General features: G+C 36.8%; 1 protein-coding gene across 11 annotated transcripts in view; it reads left to right on the forward strand.

The window, feature by feature from the left end:
• The window catches only part of Eph (Eph receptor tyrosine kinase), a 1,032,492-nt gene that overhangs the window by 47,209 nt on the left and 965,336 nt on the right, over nucleotides 1-19,947 (forward strand). The gene's annotated exons all lie outside the window — the stretch shown is intronic.

Here is a 19,947-nt window from a genome sequence, read left to right on the forward strand (position 1 = left end):
AGTACGCAGCCTACCTAAGCCTAACGGGAACTTCTCGGGTCACATATTTCCAGGGCTTTCTTTATATATTTTACTTTCTTTTTTTTCTTTTCTCTCTCCTTTCTTTTCTTCTCCTTGCAGTCTATAGAAAAATGAAAGTCCGATGATGCCTACGCTATGTGATGCGTATAGCCTAGATGTTTTCGTGTTTTATTTGGGCGCTGCGTTTGGAAGGTTTTGTTTGGTTGCTAAGGAGTTTTCTTGTTATTATTATTATTATTATTATTATATATAAGTATTATTATTATTATTATTATTGTTATTATTATTATTATTATAGGACTAGTAGTAGTTGTACTTGATTTGTCAGCTTTACAAGGAAGGTGGTGTGTTATTATTATTATTATTATTATTATTATTATTATTATTGTCGTAGTAGTAGTAGTAGTAGTAGTAGTAGTAGTAGTAGTAGTAGTAGTAGTTGAATTATCAGTATCCCGATGAAGGGGCTGTACTATTATTATTATTATTATTATTATTATTATTATTTGTTGTTGTTGTTGTAGTAGTAGTTCCTGAATTATCACCTTCCCAGTGAAGGTGATATTATTATTATTATTATTATTATTATTATTATTATTACAGCAGTAATACTTGAATGATCAGCTCCCCGATGAAGGTGATGTACTAATGTGTCATATTATTATTATTATTATTATTATTATTATTATTATTATTATTATTATTAACTGTTGCCATTTGCCTGTACTGTACTTGACACCCAAATTTTAAGAGGGTACGAAGTAGTGTCAGGTGTGGGCGGTTTGAAGTCCTCTTCCATATTGTGCAAGGGTCGTGTTGTGTACACAAGACCTCGCGTTGGGAGGCCGTAGTAGTAGTATTATTATAACTCAGTGCTATTGACCATCTACAACCCGATTACAATCGCTAACCGACGTCGCATTGACGTTCATAGTCTTATACCTGGTTGGTGGCTGGGATGGGATGTGGGGGCTGGGGAGGGGAGGTGGGGGTTCAAAGACCATATCCGATAGCAGATAACACGGTTGCCTTCTGTCGTGTTTTCTACCTGTTTCCTCCTCCTCCTCCTCCTCCTCCTCCTCCTCCTCCTCCTCCTCCTCCTCCTCCTCCTCCTCCTCCTCCTCCTCCTCCTTTTTATATTCCAGTATATCGTGTCAGATAGCCTATATGGACATTTATTTATTGATCTTTCTTCTTCATCATCATCAACTTTCCTAGTATCACAAATAGGCCTATCAAATTTCCTTGTATCACAAATAGGCCTACACTGGTACCTCATATAGATGCCGGCTTAAAAATGTATTTAATGTATTTTTTAACATAACTATATTGGCTTTGTACATTGCTTATTAACATAGCATCGATTGGTAGCATTCATCTGAGCTATGTATTTCAGTGTCAGTGCCTTTATATGGTCATGTCGACCGCCCGTCACTATAACTTAACCAAGAGCTTTGGTTCGAATCCTGACCGGGGCAGATTCACGTATTTATATTTCCCCTATTGGTGCAAGTTATTCCCAAAGTATAGTGAATTAAGTATTAGCCTAAGTTACTTTTGTGGCTTAATATTATGTATATATTATGTAGGTATGTATGCATATGTATACAGTACATACTTGAGAATGTATATAGTACGTATGTGTGTGTGTTTTAAGACGTATAATATGTATGCTTGCATACATTGCTTTATGTATCTATGTATGAATGCACATGATTTTAGTTTTTCTATTTGCAGCATCTTTTCCAATATCATTTGTAGATGGAAACCAAACTGATGACGTCGTATGGGTCATCGAGTGTGAGGGTCCTCTCTCTCTCTCTCTCTCTCTCTCTCTCTCTCTCTCTCTCTCTCTCTCTGCTTCTGATCTGGTCATCATCAGCAGCATCAGCACACCTGGGATTACCGCCACTCGGATTGCCAGGTGCCCAAGATTGATCATATCGGCTTTGGCGGCGCGCTTCAAATTGTTTTTCTCTCTCTCTCTCTCTCTCTCTCTCTCTCTCTCTCTCTCTGGGATACAGAATGTCTGTAATTTCTGTTGTTCTCGAAGGTTATGCAGTGTTGGCGGAGAGTCTGATTGAAAATTCTGTTGCAACTGATGCAGTGTGATCGTGTGGAGGTCGTAGAAGCTCTCTCTCTCTCTCTCTCTCTCTCTCTCTCTCTCTCTCTCACACACACACACACACACACACACACACACACACACACACACACACACACACACACACACACACAAACCATAGACTTCTCTTCTTCTGGCTGCAACAGTCTAAGCCTCGCTTCCCAATTAACCCTTCGGTGGGGGGGTTGAATACCCCCAGGACAGAGGTGGGTTGGGTGAGGGAAAGTGGTGGGGGGGAAAAGTTTGTTAGTGTTTCTGATAATTGATATAATCGGAATCGAGATATTATTTTTCCATTAGATAAGGGGGTGGGGGGGGGACGATATTAAAGGATTCCACGTTGATTGATAAAGGGATAAAGGGACTCGAGAATTTTGATTGAAATCCGACTTAAAAGGTTGTTTGCGTTTCAGCTTTTATTTATTTCCTTTATTAATTAGATTCTGAAAAAATATATCTTGTTTATTGCCTGTTTTTTTTATGATTTAAAAAAAATTATTTTGTTTGTATTGGCTTTTAATGAAGGGTATCATCAGTTACCCTTCCATGAGATTGCCCTGTCTGAGAGGCAAACTGTTGAGCAGCGTCAGATTGGCAGGAATGCAAATTCAGCGGGATGCAAAATGGCCAGGAAAGAGAATAATTGCTGGACCAGGCTAAAAGGGCTTTAATTAAAAGGATAACAAAAATGATTTTGCTGAGAAATGTTCGGTGGATTAAGAATTGATTTCTGTTGAGAATTTGGTCAGTGTTATATACATATATGTATTTATATGTATATGTGTGTGTGTGTGTAGAATCTAGTGGTCACTTTTTACCACAATTATCCACAATTCCTTCTTAACTTCTCGAATTCTTCACGTACCCAAAAAAGCGCGAAGAATTCGAGAAGTTAAGAGGGCATTGTGGCTATTACAATTATACATACACACACACATACATACACACACACACACACATATATATATATATATATATATATATATATATATATATATATATATATATATATATATATATATATATATATATTATGTGTGTGTTTTGTGTGTGTGTGTGCGCATGCGCACATGCATGTTTATCTGTCTCCGTCTCCCGGAATCCGCACGGAAACAAATGCGAATTTGGCAGTTGTTTTCGCTTCTGGTAGTGTCTCGTCAGTGGTTTGGGTGGTCAGGGGGTAGGGGTAGGGTGAGGTGGGGGATACCTCAAGATTGATGAGTTGTGTTTCCTCGTTTTACTGTGCATGTTGGATTAATGAGTGGCTGTTATGAAATGCATCTCTCTCTCTCTCTCTCTCTCTCTCTCTCTCTCTCTCTCTCTCTGTTATTATTGAATGTAACCTAGTTTTGCTATGTTGAATAATCTATACTGATTCGTTTCAGTCCTTTTTTGTCTATTTTTGAAAAATATTTATTCTGTAAGTCTTTTAAGTTTATTTCCATTTGCTCTGGGTCCGTAGACAAAATTACTTTTGCATTTTTTATGAATTTTTTAATTGTTCTATACTTATACAGATGAAATTCAAGTTTTGTTTTGTAGATAGTTTGTTATATATTTTATGTTTTTAAAAACGTCTTCCATTTTATTTTCCAGTTTTAAAAGTGACTGCTCGACTTATTTTTATTTGAAAACATTCTGTTCTTATTTATAGAGAAATAGCTTTTACATCTCAGTTAAGTCTAAATGTTGCTTTTCATTTTCAATTGAAAATGGTTCCCAATTTTTTTTTTTTTTTTTTTTTTTTTTTTTTTTTTTTTAGGAATCGCTGTCATTCTACTTCGGCATAGAAATTGATTTGCTCTTTGCCTTTCTGAACTTTTATGTCAGTGTAAAAACCTTTGCGGTCTTTTTATTATAATTTAAAGATAAGGTATACATCTCGCACGCATAACCACCACTGTACCAAAAAAAAAAAAAAAAAAAAATTAAAAAAATCAAAAAGGATAGTTCCACCTACTCCACGCTGTGAGGGAGATTTATTTCCCGAGATATAAACTGATGAAATCCACGAGAACGAGTCTGAAATAACGCCATGGTTTATAAGTGTCGAGGATATATCTTTTGTTTCAGTCTCCCCTCTTGGCTTAATGTGGTGGCGTTTTTGTAGGGCGTCCGGGAAAATGCTCATATAGTTTTAAATGAGATTTTTCGCTTCTCTCGCGGGGTTTTATTTTCGCGATGCTCTCCCCGTCTAATCATGGAATCTCGCGAAGTATTTTTGCTGCAAAAATGCATGGCGCGCTTTGCGTAATCGAGAATTCTCGAGTGATAATCGTTTTTTTTTTTTTATTTCAATTTTTTTTTTTTTTGCACGATGCTTTCGTGTTATGTAATTTTGCAAAATCTTGTGTAGCAGAGGTTGTACACGACATTTTGTTTAGTAAAATGACTTAGTATAGTATTTTGCTAAATGTTTTGCTGTTGTAATTTTTTAAAATGTAGTATAGGAGACACGGACATTATTTTATCATTTCATATTGTGTGTACCTGTCACTAGCAGTTAAATAGTGCACTTAGTGAAACAGCTGTCACTAGTACCAGGATAGTGTTTGGGAGTAGACAATAGCAGTCACTGGCATGCATACATATTTCATAGCATGATACGAGTATCATACATATTACATGGAATGATACAAGTATATTATTAATATGGACCTCTGATGATAATAATCGGCAACATTATCATCGGTGGTTCAATTCATGAAAATGCTCTATTATAATAGGTTGCTTGCACGCTTCATACCACTAAGGTCTGTTGCAAGTTTCTGCAGAGCGTTGGTGCTACCGTATCACCACGGGTGGTCACAACAGCTTATTATGCTTTCGACATTGATTGCGGGTCACCCATCCAAATACTGACCAGAGCTAAGGTAAGTGGTGTAGCGACTCTATTTTAGTGCGGTGTTCAGTGTTGACCTGGCTAGTTAAGCAACCAATCACAGCTATGTCTAACGAAAATGATTAGAAGACTAGCGAAAGCGTTATGTAACAGGCGGCCACCCATTCACGTATTGACCAAACCCAACGTTGCGTGGCTAACTGGAAGACCAGCGGAATAGCGGCCTACTGGAAAAGAGGTCACCCATCCAGGTACTGACAATACACAACGTTGTGTAGCAGACTGGAAGACCAGCGGAATAGCGACTGACTGGAAAAGAGGTCACCCATCCAAGTATTGACTATACTCAACGTTATGTAGCTGACTGGAAGACCAGCGGAATAGCGGCCTATTGGAAAAGAGGTCACCCATCCAGGTACTGACAATACCCAACGTCGTGTAGCGGACTGGAAGACCAGCGGAGAGTATAGCGGTCTTGTCGCCGCCTTCAGGAAAAGAGAGAGAATCCAGTCGGTCGAATTTCTAAAGACGGAGTCGAGCGGCGAGATGAAAGGGAACCTCGAGAGGCTGGAACAACGTCTTGATAAATTAAATAGGCTGTAAAACAAGGGAGTCCCCACGATCGACGCGTCATCGACGTAATATCTTGGTTTACACTACGTAGGGCTTAACCAAAAAAAAGGAGAGGAGGTCGATCTGGGTTACCGAGCAGGTTGGTCTCTCACTGAGAGAGAGAGAGAGAGAGAGAGACTCACCTGGGCGGGTTCGGGCTTGGTGTGTCTCATTATAGTCGTGATTAGATGATATCGCCTTAATGGATTACATTATCATTTCCCCCCCTCCTCTCTCTCTCTCTCTCTCTCTCTCTCTCTCTCTCTCTCTCTCTCCCAACTCTGGCGGAGAGCATCCTTCACCTCCTACTCTGCTTACCCTAACCTCCTCCTCCTCCTCCTCCTCCTCCTCCTCCTCCTCCTCCTCCTCCTCCTCCTCCTCCTCCTCCTCCTCCTCCTCCCCTCGACGATAACCCATTGCCTTTGGTACCATATCTCCTTCCCGGCACCTTCCATGCCCTTCTCCCCCCTCCCCTCCCCCCATTCATGTTGTTCCCCCTCCCATGCACTTCTCCCTTCTTTCTCTCCCCCATTCATGTTGCTCCTCCCTCCCTTCCTACCCCTCTTCCATGCTCTTCTCCCTTCTCTCTCTCTCCCCCATTCATGTTGTTCCTTCTCCCCCTCCTCCCACGCTTTTCCCCCTTCTGTCTCGCGCCCATTCATGCTATGTGTTCCCCTTCCATTCTCCCCCCCCACTTCCATGAGCTTCTTCCTTCTCTCCCCTCTCCCATTCTTGTTGTGTTCCTCCTCCTCTCCCCCCTCTTCCATGCACTTCCCCATTCTCTCTCTCTCTCTCTCTCTCTCTCTCTCTCTCTCTCTCTCTCATTCATAATATTCCCCTTCTCCCTTCCCCCCTCTTCCTTGCACTTCTCCCTTCCCCCTCCCTACCTTATTCATCTCCTCTCGCACCGCTCAGTCTATCTCAGGCTTCGAAACTCTTGTCGAGTAAATAATATCCTTAGGGAATTTGCGGTAGATGCATGATTAGCCTGAGGAGCCTATAATTTGGATAATGAATGGATTATCATTATTATTATTATTATTATTATTATTATTATTATTATTATTATAATTATTATATTATTCTTGTTGTTTTCAGTCTGGGACTTAGATTGCATCATTTGTTTTTTACTGTTATTTTTTAAAATTTTTTGTCTTTTGTCATTATCTTTATTATTGGTATTATTACATTTTCTCGTTATAACTAAAAAAAATTCGTGGAGATGTGAACTCGCAAATTGAGATTTTGTTGCATGTTTCTTCACGGTTTTGTGTGTGTGTGCGCGCGCACGCTTGTTGGTGCGTTCGTATGCGGATGGTTCTCGCTTCCTCCTCCTCCTCCTCCTCCCCCCTCCATCCCTCCGCATCCCCCCTCCCCCCTCTCTTTCATCGTGGGTGGTCTAATATAAAATTTTGGCGGAGTTGTCTGTCCAGTCGTGTTAAAAGTATGTCCTCAGCTACCAAGTTCGTCACTTTTAAAATTCGTCTCCTGTCTCTCTACATTTATTAATATTTATGATAAGCCGACGTTTTAAGTAATCGAGTGGTCATGGCCATGAGTCACAATGAGGCGGTAAAGTCAGCGGGGTGAATGAATAAGCGGTTATTGTTAGAGCTTTCCATTTTGAATGCGTAAATGACGATAATAATAATAACCATGATAATAATAATAATAATAATAATAATAATGGTGAAGAAATTTACAATGATGTAAGTATATATATATATACATACATATATATATATATATATATATATATATATATATATATATATATATATATATATATATATATATATATATATATATATATATATAACGAGAGCTTTCGAGAACTGCTCGATATATTTTTAATATATATTTACGCTGACTTCATTGTAAATGTGTACACCATTTTAGTGACCCTTGGGATTATGAGATTTTTATGAATAATAATAATATAGTAATAATAATAATAAATTCGGGGAAGACCTCTCAAAACAAAGGGTCTTCCGAGATATTCAATAATAATAATAATAATTTGTCTCAGCTGTGAGCAGGACGTCGACATAATTCGTTTTGAGGGAATTATTTCAAGTACTGTACAATGTTGCCACCGACAAACCATTGTTTTTTTCTTTTTCTTTTGTAGGAGGGAAGGATTTTTACCGTTTCAATAAACTCAAACCAATAAAGTTTTGTGTCAAATTCTTTGCATTTTTTTTTTTTTCATTTTTTTTCCATTTAGTTTTCTCAAAGAAAAGTACTGTGCAAAGTTTTGTCTGTCTCTCCGCACTTTTTCTGTCTTGTCTCAGATCTTAAAAACGTCCAATGAGGCTAGAGGGCTTTCACTGCAAGGTGGTGTGTTGATCATCCATCAATCATCAGACATGCCAAATTGCGTTACCTCATCCTCAGTAGTTTTTATTTCATTTAAGGTTAGTTAGCCATAATCGTACTTCTGGCATCGCTGTAGGTACCAACAACACAGGCCACCACCGGACCGCAGCTGAGTTTCATGGGCCGCAGCTAAGAGTTTCATGGGCCGTGGCTGAGGCCACCACCGGACCGTGGTTGAGTTTCATGGGCCGGGGCTGAAAGTTTCATACAGCATTATATGCTCTACAGAAAACTCGATTGCGTCGAAGAAACTTCGGTGCATTTTTTACTTAATTTTTTTTTCTTAAATGGAAATATATTTTCTGAATGTTTGTTCTAATAGTTGTTTTTTATGGTTTGTTATATAGGCTAGTTGTGAGATGTTGAATTGATTGATTTTTTTTTTTTTTTTTTGCAAAATGACGTTACAGTTATCTTGGTCGTCATCCCAAGGACAAATTATATGCCAGTTTAATCTTTATTGAAATTCTAACACCAAAAAGAAAGTTAAAATGATAATAATAATAATATTCCATGCCAGTGTATTTCATGTAGAAAAATCTTGATTGAAAATCTCACACGTAATAATAATAATAATAATAATAATAATAATAATAATAATAATAATAATAATAATTTGAAATCTTGAAAGGAATTTCACATTAAAGACAATAATAATAATAATATGTAATAATATTAATAATAATAATACAATAATAATAATAATATGGGCATGCATTTTGTAAAACAAAAAATATTATTAGTTTCTCGTTATAGAAAATAATACCGTTTAGGTACATCCTCACAAAACCATATTCAGTTCCATTGTGTCATCCCAGCTTCAACAGTGAAAGGAAGGAAGGAAAAAAAAAGATTATATAGACATTTAGTACTGTTGTTGCCAGTAGCCTGAGAGAGAAGAAGAGAGAGAGAAAGATAAAGATGACGATGCTCGGCCGAGGTGAGTGAGGCTCTCTCTCTCTCTCTCTCTCTCTCTCTCTCTCTCTCCTCTCTCTCTCTCTCTCTCTCTCTCTTTAAGATACGTTATCGTCCTGAGGCCGTCAGAGGACGCTGGGTTGTTTTGGTAAAAGATTAGTGTCATGCTCAGCTGCCCTTATCCATCAGAATGCACTTGGGCTGCCTGCCTGCACTCTCTCTCTCTCTCTCTCCTCTCTCTCTCTCTCTCTCTCTCTCTCTCTCTCTCTCTCTCTCCTTGTTTGTTTGCGTTCGTTTACATTTATTCTTTCGGTAAATCTCCCTCGCGGTGCGTCGAGCATACTAATGGCGAGGTTCGTGTAGCTTATTTGAATCGGCTTCCTCTCTCGCTCTTTGCGCTGAAGTTTTATTAAAATTCAGCTTCGTAAGGGCCGAATGAGAGAGAGAGAGAGAGAGAGAGAGAAGTATAGGTCTCTACCTCGTTGGGATTACCTCATCGAAGTCCTGTCGTTTTTTGATGATTATGAACACAGGCCGCCTTTACGCTGGTGTGCCAAGAATTGATGATTTTACCTTTAGGTGTCTTACGTAAAAGGGTTTCCCGTTGTACCGGTGATTGATAGGTTAGTTTGTCTCTGTATGTATGTATGTATGCACACACTATTTACATATAATGTATATATACATATACACGTACATACATATATATATATATGTATAGCCTATATATATTATTTATATATATAATTTCTTGTTAGACAAAACATTAATTTACTTGTTATTTCTTAAGTGCCAGAGATTTCCGGAGATTAATTTTAGTTTAATGTACTCGTATGTAATGAGAAGGAATTAATGATACATTGATTTATTTATTTTTATCTACTTATTGGTATATTTATTTGTATATTCTGCCCTTGCAATGAAAACTCACTGGGGTTCCCCGCTTGTTTAAATAAAGATTTCATATTGATTACTGTGTTAGATTTCTAAAATAAACTTAATAATTGTACTCAGAAATTTTGACGATATTCGCGTCGGACCATTAACCAGTTTAGTCATCAATTTTTTTTATTCATTATAAAAGCAAAATATCTGCAATAATATCCACTTTAATTTTTAACATTTTATAATAGTACAAACCTCATACTTGCATGTATGCTATTTGTATTTCAATTCCAGTCGTTTTTCCGGAGTCGTTTTTGCGTTATTTAATTCCAAAATGCTAACAAGCAGTGTTTACTAAGGGCTTGGTAATTTTAGCTTGCGTTTTAAATTTCGTAAAATTCATTCTATTTTTTTCTCATTTCAACCATTTTTCGGACTTGCTTGTGTTTCATTTTGACTTCAAAGCTGAGTAAAATACATTTATCATTGAAAGTAATTTGTGGTTATATTTGAATTCTCATGGCATGTTCATTTATTTTCTTTTTAAACTGTATTTTTCCGTATTTATTTCAGTCGCATTTGGCTTGGAAACTAAAAGTAACTTGGAATATTTTAATTCTCATAGAATTCATTCATTTCCTTTTTAAACCATTTGTTTTTTTAATGAGTTATTTCAGTTTAATTTGACTCGTAAATGGAGCAACATGCACCTGTTATTAAAGGTCGTTTGAGGCTGTATATCTGAACGTGTATATAACCCGTATGATCATCATCATCATCATCATCATCTATTATAGACATGGATCCGGAGAGACCATCATTGCCAGAGGCTTCCTTCCTTTCCTTGTCTGGTGACACTCAATTCCAGCCAGGGTTCAATTAATTAATGCAGTGTTGATTCCGTTTATAGCAGAGAGGAGATTGCTCACATAATGATGATTGTGGTGATTAACCCTCTCCCTCCCCTTCCCTCCCTTCCCACCCCTCTCCTCCACTAACCTACCTTCCCCACCACCCTTCTCCCTTCCTTCAGCCGGCTATTAGCTTAATTCGGGAAACAATTTGTGCTATATTGTCTGTACGGGTGCGGACAAGAAGCTATATTAAGTTTATCGATGTTTCGGTAATTTTTCTCCTTTTCCTTTGGGGGGTGGGGAGGGGAAGGGAGTTTACTGAATACATTATTGATTCTTTTTAATGCTGTAGACGAGATTACGATGGCTTAGCAAAGGTCAGGGATATATAAATAGCTATTCTTTCCATCGAGAATGTGCTAATCGGTGCATAGGCTTATGAGGCAACTTCAGAATGAAAGCTGACGATATGGCTAGCCGTTGTTCTTAAACTTAAGTAGGCCTCAATGTCCTTAGGCTGTGAAATTGTTATTGCCCCATGGCAATCATGTCCTTAAGCTGTGGGAGCATTATGCTCATAGGCTGTGTATCGTAGGCCTACTGGGAAAATAAAAAAAAAATGAGAGAAAGGTATACAAGAAAAAGGAAGGCGATTTATAATGTCAAAGGATGCTATGGCTATGTTTGTAAAACAAGGACGGTTATGGTGTCTTTAGGGAAAACGGAAGCCGGTGGGGAACTCAGAAGCTAATGAGTAAAGCATTATGTGTTTCAGATATTGTTTTTTGAAATTCAGTGGCTGGTGGGAAAGTTTTTTTTTTTAAACCAGACAGAGCTCAAGCCTGATAATTAAAAAATAAGCTTTTTATTTTTTTTAAGTGCTGAATCATTTTAGTTTTCCGTAAAGAAAACTATTGAGATGGCTTTGTCTGTCCGTCCGCACTTTTCTGTCCTCCAGATCTTAAAACTACTGAGGCAAGAGGCTGAAAACTGCAAGTAGATAATCCGCCTCCAATCATCAAACATACTCAAAGTGCAGCCCTCTGGCCTCAGTAGTTTTATTTATTTAAGGATAAGTTAGTCATAGTCGTGCTCCTTTCAACGATATGATAGGCCACCAACGGCCCGTGGTTAAATTTAATGGCTGCGGCTCATACAGCATTATACTGAGACCACAAGAAAGATGGGTCTGTTTTCGGTGACCTTGATTATACATGTAGCGACTGTATGAGAAGCTCGGATTGCGCCGAGAAACTTGGCGCATTTTACTTGGTTTATTTTAATCCCAGGCGTACCAGATGCTAATAAGGACAGGATTAGTGAAAGAAAGGTAGGAAAGTTCTACTTGGTTATTTGTTCGATGCAAAGGTTCCGTAGAAGCACAAAAAAGGTAAAGGATGGTTAGAGATTACACACTCAAAAGATACCACCAAAAACTGCTGCCTTTTGAAGACTTTTGAGGATTACCTTCTACTTGCGGTCTCGAATGCGATCCTGGGGGAGAGCGGGTTGAAATTGGATAGGCCCAGTGATACACGGTGTCGATTCTGAACTTGCCATCAAATCATAAACGCCCGTAGGCCTAATGCCACGGTAAAAGGACTACTGGCTTAAGAAGTTTTGATATACCGGTTTTGTAATTAAGGGTGGGGATTCTGTGTCCAGTGTCTCGCATGCTGTGGCTGTGTTGTATAATGATGCACACGCATACATATGCACACACAGACACAGACACACACACACACACACACACATATATATATATATAGTATATATATATATATATATATATATATATATATATATGTATATATATAGGCAAGTGTATATGACTGTGAAATATTTTTTGTTAAAACAGACCCATCACTGGTTGCCTGAGGAGAGAGACAGTTTGGTCTCTGAAATATAGCCTTTATTTTTTCCATATTTAGGCATTTCTATGGGCTCCCTGATATGGCGATATATATATATATATATATATATATATATATATATATATATATATATATATATATATATATCTGGTCACTATTTACACCTTCCAAACCTTTTTTGTCAATTCCCGTTTCTAGTGCTGAATGACCTTACATGTCCCAGCGGATGGCCTTTGACCTAAATTCTGTATTCTATTCTATTTTATTCTATTCCATCAGCGTCAGTGCTGCTTGAATTATCAGGACCATCTTTTAGTCCATCATCTTGCCTCGATCATGGGCTGATCTGGATTTCCCACAGACCTAAATTCTGGTATATTTGTGTTTATAAACTGGGCCAGGTTATTTGTAATCCCTTTTCTTCAGTTATTTGCAATAGCCTTAATGGCTGTTATTATCGAGATGTTAGGTTGGCGGGTTTACGTCTTATTTTTATTTCTTTTTCAATTGCTTACATTGACTTTGAGGCTTTGTTTGCTCTCTTGATTCCTCTCTTTATTCTCTCTCTCTCTCTCTCTCTCTCTCTCTCTCTCTCTCTCTATATATATATATATATATATATATATATATATATATTTTATATATATATATATATATATATATATATATATCTATATACACATATATATATACACATATATGTAGATCTACTGGTCACTTTTACCCAGATACATATGGACTGTAATTATATTATACAATGCCCTCTCAACTATCCTCAGCCCTGCACTTTTGTAGAAAAGAATACGCTTGTCACTACAAAGCCTGAAGACCCAAGTGCAAGAATTTCTTCGAAGAATTCGAGGAAGTTGAGAGGGTATTGTGGCTATTACAGTTACGTATATATACATGTATAATATAAATATGTACATACATATATATTAATACACAAATATCGTTTATTATCGAATTCACTGATCAGAATAGCTTACATCCTTGGGGAGTTATAATTGATGAAATTTATTAATTATAATTCCCTTGGGTGGAAGTTATTCCCAAGGTACAGTGAATTGATATTAAACTATATATATATATATATATATATATATATATATATATATATATATATATATATATATATATATATACAGTATATATATATATATATAGTATACATATATGTGTGTATGTGTGTATATATGTTATCTTTAGCATATATTAACTATTTCGACAAATATTATTTATTTGACTAACTCTCGCTGCTTATCTATGGTACATTTCAATATTCCGTTCCCTTCTCCTTTCTTTCCTCTTCTCTCTTTCCTCTCTTCCTCCCCTTCTCACCCCCTTCCCCTGTTCCCTTCAGTCTTCCTTTCCCCCGATTTCCGATCTCCGGCCCAGTTACTTAGCGTGATCAGTCTGAGCTCTCGAAATTGTACAGCATGCAATGGTTGAGTGAGGAGGCCACCAACGTTTTAAGAGTAATGCATTTGAGAGACTTTAGGCAGAGTGCCCCTTATCGTTATAGGAGAGAATGACCCTTATGGTAATTTGGGAGGTGGGGTGGGAGGGAGGGAGGAAGGAGGAGGAGGAGGGGAGAGGAAGGGGGAGGGAGGGAGGGAGGGTTGATAAAGCGAGTGGTGTGTGTTGTGGTGATGATGATAAACGGCCTTTGGATTTTCAAGGTTCTTTAAAAATTATTTTAAAACTTTTTTATTTTTATGTTTGTTTTCATTAATTTATTTTTTTTATACATTTTAATGAGTTGCCTTTGTATGTTTGTTAGAGATTGTAATACGGCTTAATGCATTTATTTGAGCCCTTTTTACTTTTATTTTGAAGGCTTTGTTTTTTATTTTTATTGTTTATTTTTATTATTTTTGATACACTTTTTATTTTTATTTCGAAAGCTTCTTTTTTAATGTTTCATGCTTTGTTTTTCATTATTTTTGATACATTTTTAATGGGTTGCATTGCACGGCTGTGTGAGGATTTGTATTAGGACTTAATTTATTTATTTTAGCGTTTACGTGTGTTAATTAGAGTTTTTAAGATCATTGTAATTTGGTATGTTTTAATATTAGCCTTTGAATGTGTTATTATTAATAGGTGTTATCTATTAGGTTAGATCATTTTTATCTTGCGCATGAAGTTTAACATATTTAACTTTGGATGGCAAGCAATTGGATTAAGATATGAGTACATTGTTGTCTATAGGCACTGTTTCTCTCTCTCTCTCTCTCTCTCTCTCTCTCTCTCTCTCCATTCTCTCTTTAATTGTTGTCTCTCTCTCTCTCTCTCTCTCTCTCTCTCTCTCTCTCTCTCTCTCTCTCTCTTCAAATTCCAAATCTCAATAAATAATTTAATTTTTTGGTCTACAGGTACCATTTCTCTCTCTCTCTCTCTCTCTCCTCCTCTCTCTCTCTCCTCTCTCTCCTGCAAGCAACTGTAAGATATATATTTAATTGTTGTCTACATATACTGTGCCTCTTCTCTCTCTCCTCTATCTCTCTATCTATATATATATATATAAATCTTCCTCTCTATCTATATATATATATATATATATATATATATATTTATATATATATATGCCAATCTATTTGGATTAATTGTTGCCTAGACTCTCTCTCTCTCTCTCTCTCTCTCTCTCTCTCTCTCTCTCTCTCTCTCTCTCTCTCTCTCTCTCTCTCTCTCTCTCATATGCCATTCTCTAAACCATCTCGCGAGGTCTTGACTGCATAACACAGCGCATTTTGGGAGTGGTAACCTTATGACCCACTGACACGCAAGTGAGTAAATGTATGTGTTTTATATTGTGACAGCTTTTTGTTCCTTCTGCAGATTGAAGTCTGGGAAGCACAGTAGATATTGTTATTATTATTATTATTATTATTATTATTATTATTATTATTATTATTATTATTATTATTATATTGGGGAAGCTGTTATTATTATTATTATATTATTATTATTATTATTATTATTATTATAGTTTGGTTTTTGTGCGATTAGGATTGTGGTGGACAGCTATTATTATTATTATTATTATTATTATTATTATTATTATTATTATTATTATTATTATTATTGGTTTGTTTTTTGTGCTGGTAGGGTTATGGGGGAAGCTGTTATTATTATTATTATTAGTATTATTATTATTATTATTATTATTATTATTATTATTATTATTATTATTATTATTATTATTATTATTACTGCTTGGTTTTTGTGCGAATAGGATTGTGGGGGACAGCTGTTATTATTATTATTATTATTATTATTATTATTATTATTATTATTATTATTATTATTATTATTGGTGTTTTCATTCCGTAATTATGAAGCCACTATATTATTAAAAACTCGCCTAATCTTTTATTATTAGAGTAACTCGCTGTCTTTTCGTATTTTTCGTAGCTGAAAGTCTTCATATTGATCCATCGTGCGTCCCAGATATCCTATTATTTATTTATCAGTGTTCTTGCGTTGTCGACGCTTGCTTAAAGGTGACTGTGTTAGCATTTAAATGACATTGCTTTTGTTGTGCGTGTGTGTGTGTGTGTATTGCTTTCGCGCTGGCCAGTTGCTTCCGCCTTCTCTCTCTCTCTCTTTCTCTCTCTCTCTCTCTCTCTCTCTGATAGGGGACGAATCTCGTTTCTGCATAACATTTTAAAACTTAAACAACTTGGAGCAACTTTGAGAACTCCCAAAACAAAAACTGGGGGACCCATCTGAATAACACCTAGACCATGCTCCCTTCCTCTCCCTCATCTCCCTCTCCTTCTCCTCCACCTCTCCTCCTCCTGTCTCTCCCACTCCCCCCATAAAAGAGCTTTGTAGAGGACTGCAAACAAAATCAAACATTGCTCTTACCTACAGTCGTAATGGGTTATGCAGTTCTGTTAGCTGTAGAGAGAGAGAGAGAGAGAGAGAGAGAGAGAGAGAGAGAGAGAGAGAGAGAGAGAGAGAGAGAGAGAGAGGATATTTTTGGGTTGAAAGACCTTTTCTTTTGATTCTGAAGAATATTCGATAATGATGGTAAGGTTTTTATTTTTAGATTCTTTATGTCTTAAAAGAATTCTAAAGTATTGAGTCGGAGTTTAGCTACGAATATTTTATCAGGTAGATTCAAATGTCAAAACTTTGGTATGTTTTATTGAAAAACTCTGAAAATTTGGTAAATTTTATTGAACAACTTTCTGAAAATTGCATTCATCTATACTGTAGTTTTTGTCACGACTGCTGTGGCGAATCGTAATTACAATTGTAAATGATTCAGACTTTTTCTTTTATTTATACCGTATCACTTTTTGCCGTTCGCTTTTTCCATCGAATTGCTTTTTCATTTCCTTTGCGAAGTCTTTTCCATTCTAGGAATCCAGGTTTCGAAAATTAAACTCCATAAATGCTCGCTTTGATTTCTGACATTTTTCTTTTTATTAATTCAGAAACATCAGCGATTCCATATTAATGCCAGGTAGCCTGTCCCGCCATATCTCTGTTTTAATATGTTTTTTATTTATGTAAATAGACTTCAAAAGTTAGACCTCCTACCTAATCTTTTTTTAATCCCTCTAAGACCTCTGAGACTGCAGTATCAACGTGTATGTCTCCTGCTATTATCCATTTTTTTTTTTTTTTTTACCTTTTTTATAATTTTTTAATTCGCATTCGCCAAGTACTCAGTGTTATAGCAGAGGTCTCCCTATATTATCCAATTTTTAATTTTTTTTTTCTATTCCTCATTCGTCAACTTCTGAATGTCATAGCAGAGGTCTCCCAAATTTATCCATTTTTTGTTTCATTTCTTTTTTTTGTATCTGCATTCGTCAACTTCTGAATGTCATAGCAGAGATAGCAGAGGTTTCCCAACATTATCAATTTTTTTTCGCTTCTTTTTTTTTATCTGCATTCTCCAACTTCTGAATGTCATAGCATAGGTCTCCCAACTTTATCCATTTTTTGTTTCACTTCTTTTTTTTTATCTGCATTCTTCAACTTCTGAATGTCATAGCAGAGGTCTCCCAACATTATCCATTTTTTGTTTCACTTCTTTTTTTATCTGCATTCTTCAACTTCTGAATGTCATAGCAGAGGTTTCCTAACATTATGAATTTTTTTGCTTCTTATTTTATCTGCATTCTTCAACTTCTGAATGTCATAGCAGAGGTCTCCCAACACTATCCTTTTTTTATTTCACTTCTTTTTTTTATCTGCATTCTTCAACTTCTGAATGTCAGTACAGTAGAGGGTCTCTTAACATTTTATCACTTCTTTTTTTTATCTGCATTCTTCAACTTGAATGTCATATCTGCATTCAATTTTTGCTTTTTATTTATCTCATTCTTCAGCTTGAATGTCATAGCAGAGGTCTCCCAACACTATCCTTTTTTTATTTCACTTCTTTTTTTTATCTGCATTCTTCAACTTCTGAATGTCATAGCAATAGCAGAGGTCTCCCAACATTTTCCATTTTTTTCACTTCTTTTTTTTTTTATCTGCATTCTTCAACTTCTGAATGTCATAGCAGAGGTCTCCCAACATTTTCCATTTTTTTTCACTTCTTTTTTTTTATCTGCATTCTTGGTTCGGATTCCACAATAAACTGTAGGTCCTGTTGCTAGGTAACCAATTGGTTTCTTAGCTGTGTAAAAATAAATCTAATCCTTCAAATAGCCTAGGAGAGCTGTTAATCCAAAGCTCAGTGTGGTCTAGTTAAACTAAGATATACTTTTTCAACTTCTGAATGTCATAGCAGAGACAGCAAAGGTCTCCCAGCATTGTCCATTTTGTGTTTCTTTTCTTTTTTTTTAATCCACGTCCATCAGTTTCTGACTGTCACAGCCAGGGGTTTGTCTACACTATCCACTTTTTGTTTCCTTGATTTTTTTTTATTCTTTTAAAATCCGCATTCGTCAAGTTCTGAGCTCTGGAGTTCTCCCTACATTATCCATTTATTGTTTCCTTTTTTTTTTTTTACCTTTAATCCCCATTCGTCAAATTCTGAATATCATAGCTGTAGGAGTCTTCACTTCAGCCATTTTCCTGCGAGATGAGTTGCACGCTCCGTTCTGAATGCATGACTTTCCCGGAATTGATGTTTGCAAACCCCTTTTATGTTATTGTGTCTACACACATTCATGTTTTTGCTCTTAATGGCTCGTTTCAACTGTTTTATAGATGAGACATTTAGGAAGGGAGAAGAGGAGAGAGAGTAGAGAGAGAGAGAGAGAGAGAGAGAGAGAGAGAGAGAGAGAGAGAGAGAATCATAAGAGAATGGCCTCATAGTGTAAATGGATGAAGGTAGATCTATATATATATATATATATATATATATATATATATATATATATATATATATATATATATATATATATGTATATATATATATACAGAAAGAGAGAGAGAGAGAGAGAGAGAGAGAGAGGGAGAGTCACAGTAGTATGCTGGCACTTCTGCCAGAGCTGCAAAAATACAGAAGGGTATAGAGAGAGAGAGAGAGAGAGAGAGAGTGAATCATAATAGAATGCCCTGCACCATAGGAAGGTAAAAATGTTACAAAGGTAAGAGAAAGAGAGAGAGTCATAATAGAATGGCCTGCTCCATAGAAGGTAGAAGGTAAAAATGTTATGAAGGTTAGAGAGAGAGAGAGAGAGAGAGAGAGAGAGAGAGAGAGAGAGAGAGAGAGATCATGGATAAAGGATTATAAAAAAAAAAACAAAAGTTGAAAATGAACTCCAAACTGAAAATGTGGCCCTAAAGCTGAACTCTTAGTCTAGTCGAGAAAGACAAAAGAGTCTGGAGAGAAGACAGCGAAAGAAAAGAGAAAAAAAACACACCAGTTTGAGAAGTAGACAGATGGGGGAGGGAGAGGAGGGGAAGAGGGAGCAGGTGGAGAGATGGAAGAAGATGGTCATTAGGAGGAAAGAATTGCATCGCCTCACAGGTAGTACTGGAAGTTAGGTGGGGGTGGGGTGGGGAGGGTATGGGGGGAGGTGCACCAAGAACGAGGATTTTTGGGAAGGGATTGTTGGATGGAGGTTAGGGGGGTGGTGGGGAAGGGAGGAGTAGATATGAAAGAGGGGCCTGCGCTCCCTAAGGATGTCATTAACTACTCTGCCGACTCGTCTTGCCACCTCCTCCTCCTCCTCCTCCTCCTCCTCCTCCTCCTCCTCCTCCTCCTTGTTCAACTTCCCATGGCAAAGCTCTTCCTCTGTCTTCCTTTTTCTACCTTGTCAGTCCTCCTCATCTTCCTTAATTCCTTTTCCTCAATATTTTAACTTGAGTATGTTTAGCAATCCTTATCTGCTAACTTGACTGTTTTTCACTACTCCCTTTCCTATCTTGGCTGTCCTCCTCCTCCTCCTCCTCCTCCTCCTCCTCCTCCTCCTCCTCCTCCTCCTCCTCTTCCTTTTCTTCTTCCACCTTCTCCTCTTCCTC

This window comes from Macrobrachium rosenbergii, chromosome 5 (assembly GCF_040412425.1).
Source record: "Macrobrachium rosenbergii isolate ZJJX-2024 chromosome 5, ASM4041242v1, whole genome shotgun sequence".
Taxonomy (NCBI): Eukaryota; Metazoa; Arthropoda; class Malacostraca; order Decapoda; family Palaemonidae; genus Macrobrachium; species Macrobrachium rosenbergii.